Here is a 16,983-nt window from a genome sequence, read left to right as displayed (position 1 = left end):
TTCTACGGTAGAGTCTTTTATTATTTTTAATAAGGTTATTTTGTAGAACAACTTTAGATTTACAGAAAAAATTGATAGGATAGTACAGAGACTTCCCATATATCCTGCCCCTTAGTTCAGTTCAGTTCAATCGCTCAGTCGTGTCCGACTCTTTGCGACCCCATGAATCGCAGCATGCCAGGCCTCCCTGTCCATCACCATCTCCTGGAGTTCACTCAGACTCATGTCCATCGAGTCAGTGATGCCATCCAGCCATCTCATCCTCTGTCGTCCCCTTCTCCTCCTGCCCCCAATCCCTCCCAGCATCAGAGTCTTTTCCAATGAGTCAACTCTTCACATGAGGTGGCCAAAGTACTGGAGTTTCAGCTTTAGCATTCCTTCCAAAGAAATCCCAGGGCTGATCTCCTTCAGAATGGACTGGGTGGATCTCCTTGCAGTCCAAGGGACTCTCAAGAGTCTTCTCCAACACCACAGTTCAAAAGCATCAATTCTTCGGCACTCAGCCTTCTTCACAGTCCAACTCTCACATCCATACATGACCACAGGAAAAACCATAGCCTTGACTAGACGGACCTTTGTTGGCAAAGTAATGTCTCTGCTTTTGAATATGCTATCTAGGTTGGTCGTAACTTTCCTTCCAAGGAGTAAGCGTCTTTTAATTTCATGGCTGCAGTCACCATCTGCAGTGATTTTGGAGGCCATAAAAATAAAGTCTGACACTGTTTCCACTGTTTCCCCATCTATTTCCCATGAAGTGATGGGACCAGATGCCACCTGCCCCTAGTTTCCTTTATTATTAACATATTATTGATACATTAGCATGAGACATTTGTTACAATTAGTGAACCAATACTGATAAAGTATCATTAATGAAAGTCTGTGCTTTGTTCAGATTTCCTTAGCTTTTACCTCTCATCCCTTGTCTGTTCCAGCATTCCATCCAGGATACCACACATTTAGTTGCTTTGTCTCTGGGTCCGCTTGACTGCTGACAGCTTCTCACACTTCCTTGTATTTGATGATCTTGACAATTCTGAAGAGCATCAATTAGCTATTTCGTAGAAGGCCCATCTATTGGGAATTGCCTGCTGTTTTTCTCGAGATTAGACTGAATATTATTTTTCTCTTTAATCAAAATTATACATGTACAAAGTTTAAAACGTCTTATCAGTACTAATAGATGTATAATGAAAAAGCAGTCCTCTGAACTGTCCCTTGCCAATCCCACTCCTGAGAGCATGAAAGTGTGCTAAGTCATGTCGTGTCCGACTCTTTGCAGCCCTATAGACTGTAGCCTGCCAGGCTCCTCTATCCATGGGACTTCCCCAGCAAGAATACTGGAGTGGGTTCCCATTCCTATTCCAGGGCATCTTCCCAATCCAGGGACAGAACCCATGTCTCCTGTGTCTTGTGCACTGGCAGGCAGATTCTTTACCACTAGCACCACCTGGGAAGCCCCATAGCACCCTCCACTTCAACAATTTCAGCTGTTTTCTGGCATTTGCTGCCATATTTCTAAATCCTATGCTGATTTTACCTTTTATACATATTGTATATTTTTTTAACTTTTTGTGCATAGACCATTAACAATGTGTAATAGTTTCAAGTCAGCAAAGGGACTCAGCCATACATATACATGTATCCATTCTCCTTCAAAACCCCCTCCCATCCAGGCTGCCACGTAACACTGAGCAGAGCTCCCTGGGCTATAGAGTAGGTCCTTGTTGATTATCCATTTTAAATACAGCAGTGTGTACATGTCCATCCCAAACTCCCTAACTATCCCTTCCCTCCATCCTTCCCCTCCCCCTCACCACCAGCAACCATAACCATAAGTTTACTTTCTAAGTCTGTGAGTCTCTTTCTGTTTTGTAAGTATGATCTTGCCTTTCTTGACAGACCCGTTTCTTGACAGGCTCCTAACTAACTTCCTGCTCTTCATGACACCTGAGAATCCTGCTCTCTTTAAATTCCCTTCCTCTAACTGCCCATTGAGGTGTGAGCTGGATATCTTCCCCCAGCCCTGCCAGATTCACTCTGACCAGGCTCTCTTTTCCAGGGCTTCTGGGTGGGTTGGGCTACTGTGGGGCATAGGTAGGTAACTGGGGGACAGGGAGAGTGAGCAGAGGTGTGTGCGCCCCCAGTTGCCTCTGTGGGGTTGCTTCGGGGGCTGCATCCTTGGCTCCACTCTCAGCACCCTCTGCATTTAGTTCCCCCACCCCCACTCCGGTTTCTGACTACTGCTCCTCCACTCTGCCTTCTTGGGTTTGGCAGGGTAGGGGTAATGGCCCTCCCTTGGAGTCTCTTTTCACTGCTCGGGCAGTCTCTTCTCTGAAATTCTCCTCAAATTATCCCCATTTAAGAGCTGTTTCTTGTGGGGATTACTATTTTAGTTAAATCAATATTCAGTGTGTCTATTATGAAGACCATAGAGAGCATTATTCACCTTTAAGGCAAATAGTGTTTGATGATAGAATTTCCTTTCTTGATACAACTGCCTTGGGGTTTTGTATGGGTACTTACTATTTAGGCTTCCCTGGTGGCTCAGATAGAAAAGAATATGCCTGCAGTGCAGGAGACCAGGGTTCAATCTCTCGGTTGGGACCATCCCCTGAAGAAGGGAATGGCTACCCACTCCAGTATTCTTGCCTGAAGAATTCCATGGACACAGGAGCCTGGCGGGCTACAGTCCATGGGGTTGCAAAGAGTCAGACACAACTGAATGACTAACACTTTCACTTTCACTTAGTATTTACCTAAAGGCATTTGTTTTGTGTAATGCCCCCCTTACTAAATCTTCCCATACAGCTTTCCACACCGGCTGGAACATGAGCTTTTCTCCCAATTCTATTTTATTCCAGGAGTCTTACCCACGGAGTCCCCATGTTCCTGCCCCAGTCAGGCGTGGGTGTTCTCAAGGCCGGTTGCCCAGCTGTCATTTCCTTCCTTCTCTCTCATGCTGGAATCATAGATACTTTTTCTTTCTGGGTTTTCTCACTCATTTTGGTGGACATATCTTTCATTAGCTTCTTGAGAAAAGGTGTGGAGGTATTCTGTGAGACCCTGCACATCTAAAAAACATCTTTGTTAAACATTCAGTTTAGCTCAGTTCAGTCGCTCAGTTGTGTCTGACTCTTTGCGACCCCATGGACCGCAGCACGCCAGGCCTCCCTGTCCATCACCAACTCCCAGAGCTTACCCAAACTCGTGTCCATTGAGTCGGTGATATGATTCAACCATCTCATCCTCTGTCATCCTGTTCTCCTCCTGCCTTCAATCTTTCCCAGCACCAGGGTCTTTTCAAATGAGTCAGATTAATAATTTGGGTATTGAATTTTGTGTTGAAAGTGATTTTCCCCTGGACTATTGAAGGCATTACTCCTCTGTCTTTTGGCTCTTGAGGATGTGGTTTAAGAATTCGATGGCATTTTTTTATACCTGGTCCTTCGAAAGTCATTCTGTCTGTCTCTGAGCAGTAAGTGGCTCTGTTTATCCCCTTTGTCAAGAAGTACCACAGGGGTGAGTCTCTTCATTCACTGTACCCCCCCTGGCTTCTGGGAAATTCTTTTGAGCATTTATTTTCGTTTTATTTATTTATCTTGGCTATGCCCTGTGGCATGTGGGATCTTAGTTCCCTGACCTGAGATCAAACCTGGGATCTTGGCAGTGAAGCCAAGTTCTAACCACTGGACCTCCGGGGAAGCCCTTTCTGAGTATTTCTTTGCTATCTTCCTCCTTTCCTCTCCCTCTGCTTACTCTCTTTTCGGAAACCCTACAGTTGGAAGATAAGTATGCTAAGTTTACCTTCCAATTTTCTTTTCTCTTTCTTTAATTTAGTTCTCCAACCAGGGATTGAACCTGGGCCCTCAGCAGTGAAAGCACCGAGTCCTAACCGCTAGACTGCCAGGGAATTTCCTTTCCTCCAATCTTCTCATCATTATCAACTATTTCCTATCTCCTAGTCACTGTATTCCATGCTTTTGAACATTTCAACTACATCTTCAAACTCTCATGAATTTTTGTTTCAATTATTGCATTTTTTGATATCCCTTAGCAGTTCTTTCTTATTTAGTGATTGTCCCTTTTTCAGAACATCCTGTTCTTGCTTAAAGAAGGTAATTTCTTCTCTTATCTCACTGAGACATAGCTTTTTCTTCAGTTTCCTCCAAATGTCTTTTTAAAGTTTTTTTGAACTTTTCAAATGGAATCCGCTTTTCCTGGCTTCTCTAAAATCATTTTTAAGGAAATGGACATGTTATGTCAGCAGATTTAAACTGGGCCATCAGCATCTAGAAACAAAGATCCCCAACAGGTCACATACGTCAAGAGGAAAGAGGCCCCCGTGAGCCACTCGAATGAAAGATGGTCAATACACATCCTGGAGCAACCACGCCAACTCTTAGTCATTTTACTTCTCAAATTATGGTGCCTAGAATTTTTAACTCCCCATTCACCTTCTACCACCAGATCTGCTGGGGTTTTGTTTTCTTTAGTACCATCTTGAACCTAAATGATATGACTTGTGATATGTATGAATACATTATCAAAACAAGCAGCATGTATATATTCAACTGTTTATTTAGCAAGCATTTACTGAGTGCTGTGTGCAAGGCAGTGGAAAAGAACATGCTCAAGGCTTTGAGGTCCCTGCCCTGCAGGAACTTACTGTCCAGGGCAGTGCCTCACGCTTAGCAGAGCTCACTGAGCCTGATAGCAGCCGCTGTACTCATCAGATCAAGGATGTGAGGCTTAGGGAGGTTTCCTGGTTGGCCCGTGACACGCAGCTATTTGGAGACAATGCTGCATCATGAAATTAAATCTTCCTCTCTCACAGTCTGTTTCAAAACCTGGGTATAAAGAGAAGCTGGAGAAAATAAACCACAAAAGGAGAGTTCAGAGGACAGGAAGCTGTGCTAGAGTTTTCCAGACAAACAGAACCCATACGATACATTTAGAGAGAGAGAGATTGATTTACTGTAGGAACTGGCTCACAAGGTTATGGAAACCGAGAAGTCCCACGCCCTGCCCTTTGTAAGCTGGAATACCAGGAAAACTGGTGGGGTAGTTCAGGATAAGTCTGAAGGCCAGAGAACTATGGCTAACTCCCAAACTGAATCTGAAAGGCTAGGAACCAGAAGAGCCCTTGCTAAATAAAGCACAGGAGATGTGACCTCTCAGCCTAGGCCAAGAGAGAATTCACCTTTCCCAAACTTCCAGTCCTAACTGGGCCCTGAAAAGATTAGCTGATGCCCACACCCTGAGGAGGGCCATCTCTGGTACTCAGTTCACCAATTTGAATGGTAATTTCTTCTGGAGACACCCTCACAGGCACAACCAGTGATGTTTTACCAGCCATCTGGGCCTCTCTTGGTCTAATCGAGCTGACAGAGGAAATGAGCCCTACCCTCTCCCTGCTGCCCCTGGGTTGGGGGGGACACCCCATTTACATTTTAGCAGGGACTTGCTCAGGCAAGTAGCCAGGACCTGGGGCTCGAGGCATCTGGGGAAACAGGAGGGAGGAGGAGGAAGAGACACAATGTGCTCCTTTTACAGGTGTTGGGAACATCTTCTCTGCTCCTCTGAAGTTAACCCCAGTGGAAGAAAATCCCCACGACTGAGTAACTTGCACACCTGGAAGCAGCGGTGGCCACCCAGTGTGTCGGTCTATCTGGTGAGCCCTCCATGGCGTGGGAGGCCCAATCAGCACTCCTCGGTCGTGAAAAAACACAATGCAGCCTGACTCTCTAGTCTCTCTCCCAACCTAAGTCCCTGGAGCAGGAAATTCTACAGTTAAATGTCACTAGAGATGGAGCAAGAAAGGCATAGATTGCAAAAGCAGCAATAGAGCAAGGTGTTGAGCCAAGTTCATGGGCAAGAGAAGTCAGCCTCTCACCACCAACAAAAAAGCACATAGAGCCCTGGGAGGCCTGCTCACACCCTCCCTGCCAGGGGTCTTCCCCTCCTGTGTGAGCCCCGCCCTGAGGATGCAGGTCAGACAACTAGCCTCTGGCATCCCTGCCCCTTGGTGGAATCTCCTGCAGGTGAGCCCAGGTTGGGGCTCAGGGGAGGAGAAGCGGGAGGGAGAATGGTTCTCTGCAGTGGTCAGACGATGGCTTCCACTGGCCTTCTCCAGTGTATATGCACAGACATGGAAACCTAAGATAAATTCTTTCCTCGCTGCTGGCTGCTGTTATATAATGTTTCACAGTGTCTCCCTGGGACTCTCCAGGCAGTCTCAGTTATTGTCTTAGTGTTGTTCACGACTTTGTTCATGACTTCCAGCTTTGTTCATGACTTCCAAGCTGCTTTCCATAACACTGAGCTACATGTACATTGGCTACTCTTGACATAGCTTGTACCTTTAAAAGTATGCATATATTATCAAGGCTCATGTTGAGAATGGTGTACACTGCCAGACTGGATTCCTTTTTTAAAAAAAAAAAAAACTGGGAACATTAAAAAAAATGTTTCTGAATTAATTTTAGGCTTACAGAAAAGTTGCAGAATTAGTTTAAATAGTACCAGTATACTTGCCACCCAGCTTCCCCTGATGATAACCTCTTGTATAACTAGAGCACAATTATCAAAATCAGATACTTCACATTGATGCAACACTACCTTGTAATCTACAGATGCTAATGGAATTCCACCAATTTTCCTACTAATGTCCCCCTCTTTTAAAAAATAAATTTTTAAAAAATTTTAGATTTATAGAAAATTGAGAAGATATTAGAATTCTCTCATATACCTCACACCCAGTTCCCTTTTTTAAATGTCATATATTAGTGTGATACATTTGCAACCATAAATGAAACCAATATTGGTACACTATTATAAAATAAAGACCAGACAGACTAGAGATGCACACTCAGTGTGACTATTTGTGACCAACTATTTGTGACCCCAATGGACTGTAGCCCACCAGGCTCCTCTGTCCATGGAATTCTCCAGGCAAGGATACTAGAGTAGGTTCCATTTCCTACTCCAGGGAATCTTCTCGACCCAGGGATCAAACCCGAATCTCCTGCGCTGGCAGGTGAATTCTTTACCTCTGTGCCACCTGGGAAGCCCCTTATTATCTATAGCTCATCTGAGCGACTTCACTTTCAGTTTTCACTTCCATGCATTGGAGAAGGAAATGGCAACCCACTCCAGTATTCTTGCCTGGAGAATCCCAGGGACAGAGGAGCCTAGTGGGCTGCCATCTATGGGGTCGCACAGAGTCGGACATGACTGAAGCGACTTAGCAGCAGCAGCAGCATGCTTTATTCAGATTTCTTTTATCTAATGTCCCTTTTCTGTTCAAGGATCCCATCTAAATATCACATTACCTTATATCTAGTTTCATATCCTTCTTAGATGCCTCTTGGCTGTGATAGTTTTTTCAGACTTTCACTTTCCCATTTTTATTTTATATACAAGTTACTGAAGTTAATGTTACAGTTGTCTGTGAAGTTCCCCAGCCAGGGATGGAACCTGAATACCCTGCAGTGGAAGCATGAAATGCTAAGCACTGGATGCCAGGGAAGTTTCCAGTTCAGTCTGAATATACAGTAACTGTATATTCAGTGGAACTGTGACTGAATTTGAATTTAAAGGGTAAATAACATAGCCAGCAATGGATACAAAAACTGTTGGGATTGTGTGTGTCTTCAATTTGTAGACAGCATGAAAGCTTCTTCTATTTTTTTTTTTTTTTTTTTTTTGGCCATGTGGTGCAGGCATACGGGATGGGATCTCAGTTCCCCAACCAGGGATCAAACCTGTGACCCCTGCAGTGAAAGTGCAGACTCTTTAACCACTGGACTGCCAGGGAAGTCCCACTTCTTCATTTCTAAGATAAAAAGTTATTTCTTGTTAGGTGAAATTACAGAAAGGTTTTGTTGCATGAGAGTTCAAACATGTGTAAAAAGGAGCATATGAAAGGTGAGCAGACAAAGGGGTGGACTCTGCCAGTTATCAATTTGTTGCTTCTCAAATCTGAAATTCATTTTTCATGACTTGACATGCAGAAATGGAGCTGATTATTTTCTTTCATCAGCTGGCACCATGTTAAACAGTGGAGGGCTACAGAGAGACACTGCAGCAAGAAGAGGAAGGCCTGGTCTGGTGTGTTCCTTCTGGCAGGCGCCTGCGATGTGGGCTGCTTTTCCTAGCACTCAGCTACTAAGGCATAGATGGCTTTTCCAGCTCCCCACTGTGTAGACACCTTCCCCAGTACCAGATTGGAGCAGCTGGGCTCCTGCGGTGCACCGCAGTCAGAAGCTCCAGTGCCCAGCAGCCTCCCCTGGCACCCCTTTTGGGCAGTTTCATAGCAGAATGTCTCCAGTGAGACAGCTCCCTGTGAACTGTATTCCTGGAACCATAATGGATGGGTTTCTAGCAGGTTCTGACAGTGCAGCACTCACCATTCAGTGATGTATAGCTGAGCCCTTTCCTGTATTCGTTAGGGTTCTCTCTTAGGTCTACTTCTCAGCAGCCAATTCTTCATTTCTCCAACCTCTTGCTATAGTTAATAATACTTTATATTAACCTTTCCCTGTTCAAGTAACTGTGTGGTTTCTGTCTCCTAGTTGGACCCAACTGGTCTTCACATAGAATAGTTTCAGATTTGCTAACTCATTCCCTTTTAAGAATCATAGAAAGAAATACTCAGTAATTAAACCATGATCTTTATGTACAGCTCTTTTCATCTTTAGTCTTCCAGTATTCAGTCAAAATATTGTTTTTCAGAGTTACTCATGTTAGGTCTTTTCTTCCCTATTCCTCCCATGGTCATATTATTTACTTGTAATACATTTAGATTCCTTACTGCCAGTGTTTCATTTGGAATTCTCTCCTCATCCTGGTTGATGTGAATTATTCACTTATTCTTGGACTGTATGAACCATGACCCTGGTTCCATAAAAGGGTCTGGGTATACTCCTATAAGGGGTTTCCCGGGTGGCACTAGTGGTGAAGCATCTGTCCACCGATGCAGGAGACCCAAGAGATGTGAGTTCGATCCCTGGGTCGGGAAGATCCCCTGGAGGAGGGCATGGCACCCCACTCCAGTATTCTTGCCTGGAGAAACCCATGGACAGAGGGGCCTGGCGGAATACAGTCCATGGGGTCGCACAGAATCAGACACGACTAAAGTGACTTAGTATGCACCGAAGCATACTTCTGTAAGCGCTGTGGTGCCCTCTACCCGTTTCCATCTCTTCCTTTCCATCCAATTCACATCCACACACCTTCTATAAGCATCCAGTCTTTTCAGCTTCTGATTTAACCTTCTTGGAATTCTTTTACCAGATGATATATGGGGGACTATAGATGAGTCTCAGCCTCCCTAGAGGGCAAAGACTTAGTTTCGTATTCCTCCTGTCTTTGCTTTGTTTGAAGGCTAAGGGGCGCTCATCCCAAAGCTTAATAAAAAGAAGTATTTGCTGAAGCTTACCACTGAAAGTCATGTTGGAGTGCAAATTGGTCATTTTTATTAAAATATATTAATTTCTAGGGACTTCTCTGGTGGTCCTGTGGCTAAGATTCCATGTTCCCAATGCAGGGGATCTGGGGTTCAATCCCTGGTCAGGAACTAGATCCCATATGCCGCAACTAAAGATCCTGCATGCCACAACAAAGACCCAGCACAGTCAAATAAATAAATAAATAATTTTTTTTTAAATGAATTTCTCATTTCTACCACATTGCCATTCCACTTCTCAATATTTAACCTTGGAGGAAAAAATCACATTTGTGCACAGGTAGATGTGTACAGACTTATTTTCTGCAACAGTATTTTTCATGCCAAAAAACCAAATCAGAAACATCCTTAGTATCTATCAATAGAAACTTGGCTAAAAACATACAATGGGGATAGCCAACTTGGCACAGAAAACAATGCAATGGGTTTGTTTGTTTTAACAGAGCATGAGAAGCTTAGAAAAAGCTCTAAGACATACTGATGAGTGAGGGGAGGAACTAATTACAGGAAAATAAATACGGTAGAGTATCATTTATGAAAACCAACAGATAAATGAAACAATACCACATATTTTATGTGGGTACATATATATATCTATATAAATCTGTAAGGAAAAGATTTAGAAGCACGCATTTCAAACTGAAAAAGTGATTTCATTTGGCAGGGGCTGGGATAGAGGGACTGGATATTCAGGGGACAGGATTTCAAAAGGTACTTTCATCTGTACTGTGCTCACTTTTTCAATAATAATGTGTTCATGTCTTATTTGTATAATTAAAAACAAACAAAACACTGACTGCAGTAACTAAATCAGAAAACCCTTGAAAAGGGCCTACAACCTATAGTAGAAACAGACGGCACAATTAAACAGTCAGTATCTGCCCCTCTATAGAAAATTCTGGAAAATGACAAGGAGCTACCTCTCTCTCTCCCATAAAATATAAATTCTTTTCTAAAAGTTGCCTGAAACTAAGGTTTGCTGTCTGCTAATAAAAGCAAGTAAGGTGAGTAATGTAATCACTTAGAATCTACATGCACAGTGAGTACCATATACCCCCCCGACCTGTATTCTATAGTTAACATCTGACCAGACCTGCTCTCACATTACATCACAAAAGTGTAAAATCCCAGAATACCCTGCTGCTTTGATTCTTTTCTCTGCTGAGCTGTAGGATGGATATTCAACCTGAGGAAAGCAACTAATAGCTGAGGACAGAGTCCAGGTATCCCAAGGCCTATGCTTTCTATTTCAACCATTTGATGACTGAGGTGAGAAAGGAGACAGCCTTTCTGTATCAAGGTTGTTAAATGTGTAACTAAAGGTAAAGGGTACACAGGGCTTCCCTGGTGGCTCAGACGGTAAAGAATCCATCCTCCTGCAATGTGGGAGACCTGGGTTCAATCCCTGGCTTGGGAAGAGGCCCTGGAACAGGAAATAGCAACCCACTCCAGTATTCTTGCCTGGAGAATCCCCATGGACAGAGGAGCCTGGCAGGCTACAGGCCATGGAGTCGTAAAGAGTCTGACATGACTGAAGCAACTTTGTATGTATGCACATTCAAAAGTTCTGGCTTTTGATGAGCATTCAAGGGACAGGGAACTGAAGAACAAACTTCTGACATATACCTGGAGTACAGCTAGACTCTCTCTCCCCCTTGTGAGGCCACGAGGGTTGTCTGTGCTCAGATATTCCTCAAGAAGGACCTGGGTGTGTCTACTTGCAGAAGGATGGGACTTTAGGGTCTCGAAGTACCTCCACCTAAAGCTATTACAGCCAGAATTATAGCTAGGAAGATTCTGCAGTGGTGACTATTATTTATTCATCAATTAGTAAATTAAACATAAAGTATCTGCAATAAATTCACTTAAGGTGGGCTTGGCGATGGAGCCAGGAAGAGTTCTGAAGCAAGTCCGTTCAGACACCTGCCTCAGACACTTACTACCTGAAAACTAGAACTAGGACTCTGGAGGGCCCATGAAGGGAAAACCCTCAGAAGGTACTGGGAAAATTAAACAAATGCTTTCTGAGCTTATACTTAGGACAAGTTCCTGAGACAGGCTCAGTATGCGGTGAGGACATCACAGGAAGATGTGTCCAGGTCTGCCCAACTCACCTAAGAGGGCTTACAGCCCCTCAGAGGAGCTTATCATGGTGCAAAGTGGTTAGGGTTGTTTTGTTATTATTTTCAAGGAATTTACCTAGTCCTACCTGACAGGCACAAACAGAAATCAGAACTTTACAAGGAGGCTGTGGCAGGAAAAGCAATGGAGAGTCATTACTTTGCTGGCCTATTCTCTCTGTGTTCCCTTTGGGGACCCTCTCCCACCCTCCCTGTGGTTCAAGGTGGTCCTGTCTCTCCCTGGGCCTTCTCACCAAAATCTTTGGGGGCAGGCACTCTTTTCACTGGGCCTGCTAACCTGGCCCAAGATGAGCCTTGTGCTGGGAATTCCCTGTTGGTCCAGAAGTTAAGACTCTGTGCTTCCACTGCAGGGGGTGCGGGTTCTATCTCTGGTCAGGGAGCCAAGAGCCCATGTGCTGTGCTAGCACAGTCAAAAATATTTTAAAAAATAATTTAAAAAAAATGAGTCCTGTACTATCTGGATTCATTATGGCACCCAGCAGAGAAAGCCTAGGTGGTGAAGAGAAAGCGTCCTAGTGATATCATACAAGCTTCTAGATCCAGACAGACCTGAAGCTGGATCCACTCCTACTCTTCTCACCATAGGTACTAATCAATCTCCTTAGTGCTTCAGTTAGTTTGAGCTCAGTCTCTTCTCTTCTAATAGAAAGAGGCCTGACTCAGGCACTCACAGGCCTTTGTTTCTTTTGTTATTGTTCCAAGTCTCCAAATAAAAAATGTGCTATTGGCAGAAAACTGTCTTTGTAATGTGATAGTGAAAGCCAATCTCAGAACAAAGATGGGCAATGTTAACAATCCTACAGGGTGAGGGTTTCTGTAAAAACCGGGCCAAGCACAGTCCTCCCATTAGTAGCTCTCCGAGGCTGGTCTCCTGTGCGGGAGTGTCGCTGGCTCTTTTGACCAAATGCTCTGCTCTCCAACTCTCTAACTCAACACCACAGAACTCATCATTTCAGCCTTCCTCCTTTCCATACCTGTAATTCCTTTCCCCAAGAGTGAGAAACCCAGCTCCCATTATCCTCAATATACTTACTTTCTTAAACCTATAACGCACAGAAAATAGCTTCAGAATTGCTAACTCACACAATTACAAAAAGCAAGTGTACTAGTTCATTATTTGCTTATAATTTGTTATCAATAGTCTGAGGGGATGTAGTCAGAACACAGTGTGCAAAAAGTCATAATGGTATACTCAGGCAAGCATAATTCCTGCTCTCATTCCTTCCACTCTGTTCTTATGCTCCCATTCCCTCCAGCCACCCCTACTCTCTGAAGGTAACCACTCTCGTTTCCTGGATTATCCTTCCTGTGTTTCTCTTTTTAAAAATAAGTAGATACATCTGTGTCTTCTTATTTCTTCTTTTCACACTATAAATACTCCCTACAACTTTTCTTTGTTCATATGTATTATTGTATAATAATTAATATTGTATATACATATAATAATATGTATAATATCACTTAATAATATATATCCTGGACATCATTCATCAGATCATAGAGATATTTGATCTTTTTTACAACTGTGTAGTATTCCACTAGGTATGTATACTACATATATTATTCAACCACTCTCCCACATGTGGGCATTTGGGTGGCTTTCAATACTTTGCAATTACAAACACTGCTTCAAAGAATAATCTTATGCATAAGGATTATTATGTTGTTGGAAATTTTTCTTGAGAGTAAATCCCTAGAAGTTGCATAGATGCCTCAAATGTTAAACAAATATGTAGTTTTCTTAGAAGCTGTTAAGAGTTCCCTTTATATGGCTTCTACTAATCTGCACATTTTCCAGCAACATATGAAAGTGCCTACTTCCTCTGGCCTTGCCACCAGAATACTGTGTCAAACTTTAAAATTTTTGCTAATCTGACAAGGAAGAAATTTTATCTCAGCACAATTTCTTAAAAAAATATATATATTTAGTAAAAAAAAAAATTCTGGTATATAATTCCATGAACTTTAATCTATGTATAGATTTGTTTAACCACAGTCAGGATATAGAACACTTCCCAAATTGCCTCATGCTGTCCCTTTTTCGTCACTCTCCTCACTCATAAATTCTAGACATCACTAACCTATTTTCCATACCTGTAGTCATGACTTGTCCACGTCATAAATACATCTTGTCATAAAGAGTCATAGAGTATGTAACCTTTTGAGATTTACTTTTCGCTCTACATGATGTCTTTGAGATTCATCCATGTCATTGTGCTCACCAACAGTTTGTTTTTTGTTGCATCCTAACATATGGATCAGAGAAGGCAATGGCACCCCACTCCAGTACTCTTGCCTGGAGAATTCCATGGATGGAGGAGCCTGGTAGGCTGCAGTCCATGGGGTCGTGAAGAGTCGGACACGACTGACTGACTTCACTTTCACTTTTCACTTTCATGCATTGGAAAAGGAAATGGCAACCCACTCCAGTGTTCTTGCCTGGAGAATCCCAGGGATGGGGGAGCCTGGTGGGCTGCTGTCTATGGGGTCTCACAGAGTCAGACACGACTGAAGCGACTTAGCAGCAGCAGCAATGTATGGATGCATCACAACTGGCTTATCTATTTATCCACTGAAAGACTTGGATTGTTTCCAATTTTTGCTGATTATGAATAAAACTTCTATAAAGAAGTATTTTGTTAGGAAAATACTTAGAAATGGGATAGCTGAACCAGATGGTAAACATAATGTTTAAGAAACTGAAACTAAAAAACTCCTAGAAGAAAACAGTTGGTAAGCTCCTTTATACTGGTGTTGACGATGACATGTTGGATTTGCCACCAAAAGCAACAGCAACAAAAGCAAACCTAAGTAAGTAAGAATTCAATTAGAAAAAGCTTCAGCACAGCAAAGGAAACCCTCAACAAAATGAAGACTGCCTACTGAATAGGATAAAATATTTGCAAATCATATATCTGATAAGGGGTTAATATTCAAAATATATAAACAATTCATACAACTCAATATCAAAAAAAATAAAAATAAAATGAACAATCTGATTAAAAAATGGACAGAGGAACTGAGTAGATATTTTCCTAAGAAGATATACAGAAGGCAAAACAAGTAATCATTTAAAAATTTTTATTTTTGCAGTAATAGTGCAAAGAACCAATGTCATCTTTAAAGGTACTTACAGGGGACTTCCTTGGTAGTCCAGTGTTTAAGAATCTGTCTGCCGATTTAGGAGACATGAGTTCAATCCCTGCTCTGGGAAGATTCCACACGCCATGAAGAAATTAAGCCTGTGTACCACAGCTACTGAGCCTGCGCTCTAGAGCCTGTGAGCCACAACTACTGAGCCCACAAGCCACAACAAATGAAGCCCATCCACATGCCCTAGAGCAAGAAAGAACCCACTCCTGCAACAAGAGAAGCCACTGCAACAAGAAGCCCAAGTATGACAACAAGAGAAGGCCGGAATGAAGCAACGAAGCTCATCGCAGCCAAAAACTGACAAAATATTAAAACAAAATTAAAAAAAATAAAGGTACCTCAAAGCTTTGTTATTAAATTTCTGAACACAGTTTGAAGTTTTAAGATAATTCATCAAAAAAGTAAAATTTTCCCTAAACTTCAATTTTCAAACTTATTATATCGAATACACACACACACACACACACATACACACACGCAACCATTTTGGATTTCATTTAACTTTGCAGGAATTTTTTGCCTTGTTAAAACAGCTCTAAGATTTTTCTCTAGTCTTCATCTCTTAGTAAGAATCGTTTTCAAACATTTTAAAGCTTTGGTACCCTCTTGAAAAGCTAGAGCACAGTGGGAAAATGATGAAGCAATCAAAGAAGTGTAGATTATGAGAAAAACCTGTTAGCAGACTTATTGTTATTCCTCATAGGATGATTATTACTTGCAAAACTATTATTTGCAGGGATTACTTTGCAAATTGCTAAGAAAAAATGTTTTCATAACACTGGAATTAACAGTAGGTGAGTCAAGTTCCTTGCTGGAGTGCGTAAGTTGCGGGCTAAATATGATCCAGTTCTCACATATTTAGTAATCTTCAAATATTCCAAAGCATGCAGCACTTTCAATTCACTCTCCTCTGCTTTTCCCCACTCCATAATCTCCCTCTCTCTTTTCATCTCCACTTGCCCCCACTCTCACCCAGGCCCTCAATTTCAAAAGCACATACTCTACCTGTAGATAGGTTGATTCCCTCAATCCAGCTGTTTTTTTTTTTTTTTAAACCTGTGTCCTGCTTCTATCATCCTAAGTCAAGCTGCAACCCTAATTCTATAGCCAAACATGGCTCACTATTTACCACCATATCAAATTGAACTTCCTTGAGCTTTTTCTGTATCTACACTCAACAGGCAGGACTGGCTACAAAATTTTAGGTGCTCAGTGCAAAATGAAAATGTGGCACCTCTTGGTCAAAGAAGAGCATTAAACCAAAGGCAGGCAGGGCCCTGTGTAACTGCATGGGGTTGCATGCCCATGAAGTTGGCCCCTTCCACCTTAATGAGGACACTGTTCATGCTGTCCAGCTTTTGAGTCTTCTTACATGTTGTTCCCTCACCTGGAACACCCTTCCACCAGCACCCAGCTCCTTCCCACATTAAGCCTTACTCTTTTCCCATTGCATCCATGTTGGGCAACAAGTTGAGGACTAATCTTTAGACATCTCTCTGGTCCTTCCCCTCCCGAAGCCTACAGTAGTCCTAACCATTTACACACATTAATTTTGTCCCTAATTATATACTTCCCTGTGTTATTTTCTATGTCGTTCATTCACCATCTATTGTGGGCCAACTATTTGCCTTGACTGGGCACTCTCTCTCTCCCTCCCTCCCTCCCCAACTGCACTAGGTACTGGGTATACTAAGTCCCCAAACAGTGGAGATCTTGTTTGACTTCTTCATCACTCCAACCCTAGAGATTCACATAGTGGCTCATGGCAGACAGATACTGAACAAATATTTGTTAAATAATCATTGAATAGTCTTTTCTTTCCACCACATGGTGAGTTCCTAGAGACCAAGAACTGTTTTCATTTGTTCTAGACTGTTGATTGAGAACCTACTATGTGCCATGCATTGTTGCAGACATGAAAACACAGTTCCAGACAACTTCATTTATTCTGTATTTCCTAGCACATTATCTCCAGCACATCATTATAACAAGAGCTGACTGTTTTATATGCGCCAGGCATTAGTCTAAGTCTTACCTATTATCTCACTTAATTCCCCCAATGACTCTATGAACTAGGTCCCATTATTATCCCCATTTTATAGATGAGGAAACTGAGGCCTAAAGAGATTGACTAACTGGCCCAAAGTCAAACAGCTGCTGTGGTTTGAAGTCAGATGACCAGACAATATTCCAATTTCTTGACTACATGGCTATGCTGCCTCC

Source organism: Bubalus bubalis, chromosome 21 (genome assembly GCF_019923935.1).
Source record: "Bubalus bubalis isolate 160015118507 breed Murrah chromosome 21, NDDB_SH_1, whole genome shotgun sequence".
Lineage (NCBI taxonomy): Eukaryota > Metazoa > Chordata > Mammalia > Artiodactyla > Bovidae > Bubalus > Bubalus bubalis.
The sequence above is the reverse complement of the archived record's forward strand: the minus strand, read 5'-3'. Positions refer to the sequence as shown.